The sequence below is a fragment of the Amphibalanus amphitrite genome, unplaced genomic scaffold, assembly GCF_019059575.1.
Source record: "Amphibalanus amphitrite isolate SeventyFive unplaced genomic scaffold, NRLGWU_Aamphi_draft 000543F_arrow, whole genome shotgun sequence".
NCBI classification, from domain to species: Eukaryota; Metazoa; Arthropoda; class Thecostraca; order Balanomorpha; family Balanidae; genus Amphibalanus; species Amphibalanus amphitrite.
The window spans coordinates 178,084-189,679 of NW_024882037.1; positions in this window are offsets into that span (position 1 = coordinate 178,084).

An 11,596-nucleotide genomic window follows, 5' to 3' on the forward strand; every position below is an offset into this window, starting at 1 on the left:
CCGTTGGACCCTCCCCCTTGCTGTTTCGCCCCTGATCGAGTTAGAGCTTCGCGGAAAAAAACGACCGTGTTGCCCGTGATGAAAGGAAGCCGATGATACCCAATTTAAAGGTCCTAGGTCATCGGTTGACCTTCCAGGTCAGGTCAATGACCCAAAAGTCGGGAAAATCGGGAGTTAGAGCATAGTAAAGGGTGGTTGCTATGGTTTTTTCGGGGTGCTGATCACGAATATCATCTTAGTTATGATCATAGATGATGTCTTCATGCATTTAGGCCAGGTCGGGTCAGGTCAGGTCAGGTCAGGTCAACCAGTAAGGGTTTTGCCGGGTATTCGTAGCTGGTGACAACCGCCTCTGACAGCTCCGTAACATTTTACGAAGGCACCAAAACTACAGGGTGTCTCAAAAGTTCCTTGACACATTTCCCATGCCAATAAAGCATATAAGAACCGGCCAAAAATCTAAGGTTTTGGTGTCTGTGTACACTAGACAAATATGCATGCTTTGACAACTGATTCGGAAGGTTAAAAACCAAACCCTTTGCTGTATCTCCAAAAATATTTGCCCATACCGATTTTCGTCGCCCCGTCAGCTGCCGGAGGCTGATAAAAGGTTACCAGCTTTCAATTTTCAAGCTCTTGCAGGGGAATCCCCTGCAGTTTCTGCGTCGGAGTTAGGTTTGACGAGCTTCCTGGCAACATCCGCTTCTCCCTTAAAGCCGACAGCTTGCATCGACACCATCCGTGAGTATTTCGTAGGTCTTCTCTGGCACCAACTCCTTCATGAATGACTGGCGCCGACCTCCCAAGTACCATTTTCCTTTTCAAAACAACCCCATTCTTGAACAAATGGGAGGTGCCAGCGGCAATTTTTTCGCAGCATATCGTAGCAAAATGTGTCGGTCATCTGTTTCTTAGACACATTGTGCAAATTTTGCAAATCCCAAACGCTCGTTATTTCCCATGCCAAGACCTTCGCTAGGTTCCGGAGTGTTTTCCTCAGGAGAGGTTCTGCTTTGTGAACGACCAAAACATGTCCATCGTGCGGTTTTGTCCGGATTTTGTATGTAAAAGAAAGCTATTATCTTCAGATCTGCCTCTTGAAACTTCGTAAGATAAAACTTAACATTAATTGACACTTTTGGAGGGTCACTTGTCTTTGTCTTTATTTTATGATGACCTGCAATTGCCAATTTTTGAAACTGGGTAACCTTTGTCTGTTAGCTTCTAGTCAGTTTTCAATAGTTAGGACTGCATATTCAGGTGCTCTTCGGAGCACGAGTCTGCGTCTGCTTCTCAGCCGACCCGATTTTGCGACCTCCACTTTCATGTCTGATCCATGCCCAGCAAACATGCCCACATGGTTCCCATATGGGGCCCACATGGGCCCCCCCACCTCTTCCATATGGGTCCCACATGGGAATGGCAGTGGGTGACACGTGGGACCCATATGGGCCAGCCCACGTAGGCCCCATATGGGACCCACGCGGCGCCCACATGGGACCCATATGGGTAGCCCATCTGTAGCCCATGTCCCACGTGGGCCCATCTGGCCCATGTTCACCCCATATGGGACCCACATGGGATGCCCATCTCCAGCCCACATGCGTTTGGCCCATTTTTACCCCATATGGGGCCCATATGGGTAGCCCATCTGTAGCCCATGTCCCACGTGGGCCCATCTGGCCCATGTTCACCCCATATGGGACCCATGTGGGCATGTTTGCTGGGTGGTCAAAGGTGAACCCTATTTGTGAGCTCATGAAGGGTCGAATGCGCTTGAAAACAATGAAACTGCTTGAGGAAGGTTGTCACCAATGCCCATGCAAAATTTTGACTATTAATTTTTTGTTGATTCCGAATTATTGACAAAAAAAGCCTGGCTGGTACCTGTCAACGAACTTTTGAGACACCCTGTGTAAACGGTCAAATGGTTGCTAAATTTGAATTCAGCTCCAAAAGCTAGCCTAAGTAGAAACATATAAAACTCGGAATGTGAACCGAGGTCATCAAAGGCAAATGACCTGACCTGACCTTCCGGTGACCTTGACACCCGCCATAATGCATGGGAGCAACATCATATCCCATGTTTTGAACTTTGAAACCACGAAAAGACTGCCAAACGCGCGGCTAATGCGAGGCGACATACGCCGAATCGCGATCCCGGCCAAACATGGTGCCATGGTGCTAGGCCGCCGGTGCATCTGAAAGAACTGTGGTGCCCCTGACAAGCCTGAAGTTCCAATGACAGGCCCGTGGTGCCCCTGACAGGCCCATGATGCCCTTGCAAGGCCGGTGGTGTCCATGCTAGGCCGGTGGTGCCCCTGGGCCCTGACAGGACTGTGGTGCTCCTGACAAGCCTGGAGTGTCCCCGACAGGCACGTGGTGCCACTAACAGGCCCAAGGTGTCCCTGCGAGGCCGGTGGTGCCCCTGCCAGGCATGTGGTGTCCCTGCTAGGCCTCTGGTGCCCCTGACAGGCCTGTGGTGCCCCTGACAGGCCTGTGGTGCCCCTGACAGGCCTGTGGTGCCCCTGAAAGGACTGTGGTGTCCCTTGGCCCTGACAAGCCTGAGGTGCCCCCGACAGGCCCGTGGTGTCGCTGACAGGTCCGTGGTACCCTTGCTAGGCCTGTGGTGCCTCTGGCAGGCCTGTGGTGCCCCTGGCGGGCCTGTGGTGGTACCCCTGACAGGCCCAAGGTGGTGCCCCTGCGAGGCCGGTGGGGCCCCTGGCAGGTCTGTGGTGCCCCTGGCAGACCTATGGTGCTCTTGCTAGGCCGATGGTACTCCTGACACGTCTGTGGTGCCCCTGACAAACTTGTGGTGCCCCGACAGGCCCGTGGTGCCCCTGACAGGCCCAAGGTGCCCCTGCGAGGTCGGTGGGACCCCTGTCAGGTCTGTGGTGCCCCTGGCAGACCTATGGTGCTCTTGCTAGGTCGATGGTGCTCCCAACAGGCCTGTGGTGCCCCTGACAGGCCGTTGGTGCCCCTGGCAGGCCTGTGGTGTCCCCGAGCCCCAAGGGGCGGGGGTCATGACCCATATGACCCACCCTTGGATCCACCACTGGTTATTACTTGCAGACTGACTCATTTGACATCCATTGCAAAACAATCACAGTAGTATGTTTGTCACCCTGTTCCTTTATGCCCATTTTTATAGTGGGCAAATCTCGACGACTGGGGGGGGGGGCAATTCCGTTGAGTGCGGGGGCATTTGCCCCCCCCCCAGTTAACATGTTAAAATAGGCCCTGCATTAGATACGACCGCAACGTCCGCGCACATTACAATGCCCCTCACTTTCGTTGACCAGCCCCGGCCGCCCCAACGCCCGGTCACGGCGCATGCGCCGTTGGCGTCGCCCGGGCGGCGCATGCTCGGCTCCGCCGGCCAGCGCACAGTGATGCAAATGGGGTTCACGAGTGGCCATCCCTAAAGCCTGCTGCTTCTCATGCTGGGTCACAAAAGGGTGCATCTCTTTTGGTTTGCGGTGATCTAACCATCTGTCGTCATGTTGCAATAACAATTTTTTAGTGAAAAAAATATTTGCTATGGTTTCACCTACAGCAGTTAACACAGTGTGTGCCCGTTAGTGCACCATACCATAGCATTCCCTAATCATTTCTGAGCCGCACTGTGAAAGAATTAAGGCGCTAGCACAGGGCTGACCGGCGATACTAAAGTTTTCGTCCGTTGCGGTCGGGTGCCTCGTTGGGCGGGCGGACGCGCCGCGGGCGGGCGGCCACAGCAGGGGCTCGTCGGTGCATCCCTCTCCTCTCCTGTTCCTAAACGAACACACACAGAAATATTGAGCGATGTCAAGTTCAATATACTCGTAAATAGTTCAATTAGCTTCAAAGTTCTGCTTCACTTAGTAAAATATCTTTAGTTTAAAGGAAGGGTGCCACCTTTTGGACACAACGCAGTTTTTACAAGATTAGCCTCACATGAACCTAAAAACCGGCTTCACTTACCTATGCTCGAGACGGTCAGCATTGAATCCGCACGTGAAGTTATCATTTGCGAGTTTTGCTGCCAGCATTCGGGCAGGCAAAAATCTTCAGCACTATTTCCTCGTCGTGTTAAGGGTATTTTATAAAACATGAAATCAGCAAAGGTATGTATAAAAGTTATACTTTTGAAGCATGTTTTATCATTTTGAAAGGGTATATTTTTTCTTTATGGTATACACTTAAGTTTTAAAATTTTAATTGGGAAGTTTTTCTAGTAAGTTGCATGAAGGGTGAAGGGTTCCATAGATCTCTTAAGCATTGTAAAGGAAAACCCTTTACTCGACTTATTTGATGTTCTTTTGACGTATCTTACTTAGTTCAACTTACTTACTACAACTTAGTTCAAATCATGTTATCTTCTTCCTTTTTATTTGTTCATCTTTTTGTCTCAGTTGCGCCATCAATGCAAATGGCAGAATGATATGTTGCCATGACAACAGGATATGCCAGCCGTCCTAGCTGCCACATCAAACGACCTTGAGTTGTAGTGGTGATATAAACAACGATCTTTTTTTTTGGCCAATGTATTAAATGCAATGTTTCGGTTTTTTGTATATTGTGGACGCGCTAACCACGTCTAAAAATTCAAATAAGTAAAATAGATTCATAGAACAAAAATTTCGGAAGGTGGCACCCTTCCTTTAAGTATTTTCGTGATAAATAAGCAAGGTATCCGTCGCACAACGCCATAATAAGTAAAGGCATCAAGAATAAGTTTGTTTTTATACGACGTTTATTGGTTATCTAACAAACATCGGCAGTTTTATTACACCACACAAGCATCTTTACGCAAAACAGGATAATGTAACAGCATAACAGATGTTCAAATACCTAACTGATATGTTTCCATGCAAAGCAAGTGTATCCATACGCGAATGAGTGTTGTGTCGCATTGGTAATTGCGGTACACATCCAGAGCACCGTTCGTTAACGTCAACCAGTGTAAATTTAGCGAAATTTTGAGCTATATGCTGACGGCGGCGGCGCCATTTTCGCAATCTGTCAGTTGTGCGCCGGGGACCGCGGGGGCCGGCGGGGGAGTGTTGTGGCTGCAGTGCGCAGAGTGGGTTTGCCCATTCTTGTGCGATCAGTGAGATAAAACAGTGCTGTGGTGTTTATCTAGTTCGATAATAAGCTGAGTAATGAGTGACTAAGTGAATAATAAGTGAAATACTGCATTGTGGTCATCGTCCGATAACTGCAATCAAGACTGAGTCTGAAATCTGAAGCGGAGCGACATTGGAGGAGCTGCTGGAAATTATCCAGCTTTGTCGGAGTGCTAAGGTGGGCTTGTAATTTTTCAACTGAGCTGCTGTCGTGTTATGAAAATAATGGATGCACTTTCATGCTTTTCTAGGGTTAGGTAAAGGTATGCTAATATTTTGCCAGATAGGCAACAGAGAGCCGATGGCTAATTAAATGAACGATAATTTTGGCACAGTGAAGTAGTGCGTACAGATGATATATTTTTTATTTATTAATTAATTACGGGCAGTTGACGGGAGACGGGCGGTGGCTGCGACCTGTAGCGGCGCCCATGCGTTGTGAAATATCAGCTTATATACATGATAAGGTATATACGCTAATCTACCTTTTATTTCCGTCACACTGAAAAAAACTTACACCTAGAGAGTTATTTTTGGAGTTTTTCCACTCCAGTTTGGCGAATAATCACGCACCATTGGCATATAATGATTATGTTTTGTAGCGTATTCTTACTCTCTGCATTGCATTAAGGGCGTTTTTGAAAGTTATTCTTAAACCTGGTACTATAATCATCTCTTTTGTGTTTTAGCAAGTGGTAATTTTATCTTCTAATTTTATCACGTGTCCTTTTTATTCTTTCGGGTTATAAATTTATATCAGTCTCAAAGAGGCATGGGGTAATTTTAGCTTATTTCACAGTGATAAACAGGGTCATTGGAATATATTTGTGCTGAACTCCCATTAGTTGGTAATAAAATTGACAGCTAGAGTACTTTTATCAAAACTGCATAAAAACAAACCGCTGTGGAGTAATTAGGGTAATTTTTATACTCCAATACGGCTGATAAATTGACGCGACAGAATTAAACTATTCTCATGTAGGTGTAAAAATTACTTCCTTCGTGATAAAACTATCATGTCCGGACAATAATTTTATAACCATGGAGTAATATTATGTGGTAGCATTACTAACATTATTCTTCGGGAGTATTCGGGAGCGTATTTCAAGCAATACTATATCACTTTCTTGATAATCCTATTCCGTTGTGACATAACTAATCTAAAAGTGATTAATCTATTCGTCCAGCACAGTATTATTCCAAGAATAATATTTTCGGAATGTCTCTTCAGTTCGCGACCATTCGCGACCGCCATTGTGCTCAAGTCGTCAGAACCAAGGCCTTCTGTCAGAGAACCGAGCAAGCGTCCCAGTCCTCGAAGGTAAGCTGAAATTACTGTATACTTTGTGTTTTGTTAGTATGACTTTACAGTAATCCGTAGTATGACCATACAATCCAAGAAATGCGTTGACGTAGATTTGCGGACGAAGATTTACGCGATGATGAAATTCTGGAAGACAAATTGTCAAAACAAATTGACAAATTGTTGTTACAAACAAACAAAACAAATTGTTAAAACGGTCATATCCGGACATCTACTTTTTGTTGTTTCTATCCTCCCAATATCACGATAGAAGAAAACACGTTTAATGAACGTATTTATATCTTGTTCAGTGTTCACTGCCTGGTAAAGCTGTCCATGAAATTACAAAAAACGGTTCTTTTCTTTCTCAAAGGTGGCTCTGCGGAAGAACAGCTTCCGACAGAAATTTCGGAACAGATTCAAGAACTGACGAAAGCCACTGAGCATTGAGCAACGCCGTCATCGACACGGAAAGACGAGCCAGGCGCATCGTTGTGAAAAAGCGTGCGGCAGCTGAAGAGGGGATGCCGGGATGTTTCCCAAAACGAAGAAGTCGAAGCTAGACATCTGCACCGAAACCGCCAAGTTCAGTGCCAAGCTAAAGCACGCCGATGTCACTCACAAGACATCTGTTCTCAAAGATTCCTTCGAGGTTCGGCGGATATGCCTCACGAGCAACCGCGAAACCGGAAGACTGGCGAGGAGATGAAGGAGATATTCCCGGATATGTACAGCGAAGCTGCCGTAAGTGTTGCTTTATTCGGTATTTAAAAGTCTTGTCTAATGTTATGTGTGATTGAACTCGAGATTCCTTTACTAACAGGGTAGTTCAGTAGGAAAATTTGACCGCCACGGTGACGTCACAGTGGCTATGCGTAAGCGTGGTGTAGTTAAAATGTCACATTTGACATCTGTGCCTTTTAAGGGTGGATTATCGAGAAACGGGGCTTCAAACATGCATGTAAACGTGTTTTTTTATAAGCTTCCCAGTTATAAGCTCGCCAGTTGACCCAGATGATCACCATCTTCCTATGTATTATGAATGCGTGGGAACTTTTCCCGCCAGCGCGGCAGCGTGATGTAACGGTAAAGGAATTTTGAGACTCGTTAACGGGGGATGGTTGAACTGAACTAACTATATAATTAGTGGCACCATTTTATATCCGCGCTATCAGGGAACAACATTGGATACACGGAGAAAAATAATTACTCCCCCCGGGAATCACGATCCCCTATTTGGGAATCAACTGACACCCATGGTGTAATCCGATTCTGAAAAACGGTGTCCATACACCGTTTTTTAGTGTAAATTGATCTCGGCCAGAATCACATACCCAAGGGTCATTTGACTCCCAAAATTTTGACTCCCATTTTAGGTGTCGTGTCAAAAGATCCTGCAAGGTGTCAGTGTAAAATGACACATCTAAGCGTTTTTGACGCTATCATGAGGAGTTTTTATATCCTATAGGTGTCATTTCACACAGTTGAGCGTTTTCGCAATCCACGACTCCCTTATTAGGTGTAATTTGATCCTCAGTGGTGTCATAATATTCCGTACAAATGACTTATTGAGTGTAATTTGACCCTGGGTAGTGTCATAATATTCCGGTGTCATTTGAGCCCCATTGGGTTCAAATGACACCGGAAATGTTATGGCACCACTGAGGGTCAAATTACACCTAATAAGCGAGTCATGGATTACGAAAACGCTCAACTGAGTGAAATGACACCCATAGGGTTCATGATAGCAGTATAGCGGCGGAACATCTTCAATTAAGGGGGGGGGGGGACCGATAGATCCAGCTCTCAAATTTATCGAGAGATCCGTAGGGATCACAGATTCGAGTCTCATTTTTTGCTTGAGATCCTGTGAGATCATAGATCCTCACTTATTTTTTGTCAGCACAGAAATAAAAAAAAAACACTTGTTGCAACGCATAACCGTTCTGTTTGAGTGATTTTATGTGCTCGCACGTCATAATCCATAGTTTTGTGGCACTTATTGATACAGAAACCCTTTAAAACATGGTTTCAAATGTTGTGCATGGTGGGATCCACTCAGATCATAGATCCATGTTCTTGATTTATCGTCAGATCGTATGAGATCATAGATCCAAGATGAGTTTTTCACGACGGATCCGATGGGATCATAGATTCTAACCTGTTACCTGCAGTTTGCTTCGAGATCCACTGAGATCATAGATCCATCGCTCGGATCCATGCACATGTTTGGTGCTAGCCATGGCTGGTCCGCTACGAAGATGAAATAGGCAATAGCCCCATCAGCAGGCTGCACTGTCAATTTGCGGACGAAGATTTGTGGAAAATGCGAGACGAAGAAATGCGGAGACGAAGAAATGTGCGGACGAAGAAATGTGAGACGAAAAAATACGGAGACAAAGAAATGCGAGACGAAGAAATGCGAGACGAAGACATGCAAGACGAAGACATGCAAGACGAAGACATGCGAGGCGAAGAAATGCGAGACGAAGAAATGCGAGACGAAGAAATGCGAGACGAAGAAATGCGAGACGAAGAAATGCGAGACGAAGAAATGCGAAACGAAGAAATGCGAGACGAAGAAATGCGAGACAAAGAAATGCGCGGACGAAGAAATGCGGAGACGAAGAAATGCGAGACGAAGAAATGCGAGACGAAGAAATGCGAGACGAAGAAATGCGAGACGAAGAAATGCAAGACGAAGAAAGGCGGAGACGAAGAAATGAGAGGACGAAGTTTTGCGGACGAAGAATTGCGCGACGAAGAAATGCCATGCAAAGATTTGTCCGGATACGCTGCGGTATCAATTGATTTTCGGTGACTCAGACTCCGACTCCAGTACCGGCTTCCAAAGTCTACTCCGACTCTGACTCCGGCCACAACTGTCAACTCCACCCAACTCTGACTCTGACTCTGTAACCCTGGTGCGAACCACAGCTCAGGTCCAGTGGTTTGAGTCAATGGCCGGCCAATCAGCAAGCTGCATTGTCGTGTGACGTCATTTGTGTTCTAGCCATGCCGGTCCGCCACGAAGATGAAATAGCTCGACCTTGCAGGAAAACCGTTAGGAAAGCCGTTGACTTCAGTTGCCGGAAGTGTGCCCACGTGGGTGCGTGTGGTGTGAGCGGGGAGAGGAACTTATTTGAATTAACGCGCTTGTAATGTCGCCAAACGTTGTTTAAAGTGTAGATTTACTTCAAGTGATAGTGCTTTAACGATAGACTTCAGATTTTATTTGTAGTTTGCTCAACATGCGTATTTAAATAACGAGGCGCCCTGCACTCGGCGAAATTTTGAAGTAGGACACAGGGGCGGAGCTTCCTATTCACTTGGTGGGGCGGCTGCCCCACCAACTTGCCATTTTGCCCCACCAATAAGAGTTTTGCCCCACCAACTTAAGCCAATTTGCAGGACTTTACTGCTCAGCAAACCAATGTTTTTCGCATTGAGGGGCTTTAAAATGTCTTTGTAATGCAAAATATTATCTCCGTAATGAAAAGGATTGATTTATTGTTTTATTTTATCTAACTGAACAATCGGACATTGTAGGTTTGACAACGTTTTGCCCCACCAACTTTCCTGGAAAAGCTCCACCCATGGTAGGACAAGATAGCAACGCCCCATGGAGACGGAGGTAAGTTTTTATGTCATTAAGCAGCAGAATAACTCTACCTAAGTAAGTAGCAATAATCACCGGTTGATGGAACATTGACATTGTTGAAATGTGAGCAATTCCTTACGGTGAATGGAGTCACGGACCCATGAGCCTTACGATAAGTTTTCATTAGATTTCGCCATACATTTCGTGCCCAAATGTTTTGGAATTTATTGTTGCATATAAAATAAAGAATGACATGCATGTATTGTTATTTGCGGCACGTGGTTAACAACTGCAATTATGACTCTGTTTGAGAGTGTATTTTGATCCCATAAGGTGTATGATTCCGAGAATCATTTGACAATATCTGGTATAAAGACTGATTGAAAAGAAGACGTCATCGTCAATAGATAAAATTGTAGCTGCAAGGGTGAAGACACATGTAAGCTACATTTAAAGTCTCGTTGCAGTCTGGCTAATCGTTCCTATAAGCTTCAGAAGCAGAACATACCCATGGGTATGTTGGTTAGTTGTACGGGGACCCGCAGTTGCTACTGAACAGCGACCCTGAGTAAATTGTCCCAGCACCCTCACAGGGAACAACGAAAAGCTGTCAGAGGGCACGCACAGAAAACCTCAGCTGCTCTTGTACACGGACCGACAGTCGATATCAATGTTATCGGTCGTTACTGGACAGGACAGACGGCTAGAGTTAGGGTTCGTGGACACTTCCTAGAGTATTATGACTCTGATTTGGAGTGTATTTTATACCACATGTCGTTAAATGATTCCCGGAATCATACACCGTGTGGGATCAAAATACACCCTCAAGATCCGATTACTCCCTGAAGTGACACCTAAAAGGGGTGTTTTTTGAAGCGTACCAAAAACGCGCAGTTTCCAGGAGTCAGATTACACCCGGAATCAGACTTTTCAGACACTTCCTAGAGTATTATGACTCTGATTTGGGGTGTATTTTATACCACATGTCGTCAAATGATTCCCGGAATCATACACCGTGTGGGATCAAAATACACCCTCAAGATCCGATTACTCCCTGAAGTGACACCTAAAAGGGGTGTTTTTTGAAGCGTACCAAAAACGCGCAGTTTCCAGGAGTCAGATTACACCCGGAATCAGACACTTCAGACACTTCCTAGAGTATTATGACTCTGATTTGGGGTGTATTTTTATTCCATAAGGCGTATGATTCCGGGAATCATTTGACGACGTACGGTGTTAAAATACACCCTCAACCAGTGTCATAATACCCTAGAAAGTGTCTGATTCCGGGTGTAATCGGACTCCAGAAAACTGCGCGTTTTTGGTACGCTTCAAAAAACACCCCTTTTAGGTGTCATTATTTTTTTCAGTGTAGGAAAACATCTGGAAAATTTGTATAATTTTTAACCCACTCCCTCTGGTTTTTCTACCGCCTGCTGGGAAGTCACTCCCCCCTCTCCCATCTAACTTGGCGGGTCCTAAGCAACGTAACCGTAACGAAACGCTCAAGGCGGAGTTGGGAATCTTGTCACAAACCATGACGAAAGCATTCCAGTCATTTTTATCAGGTAAAAGATCACCGGA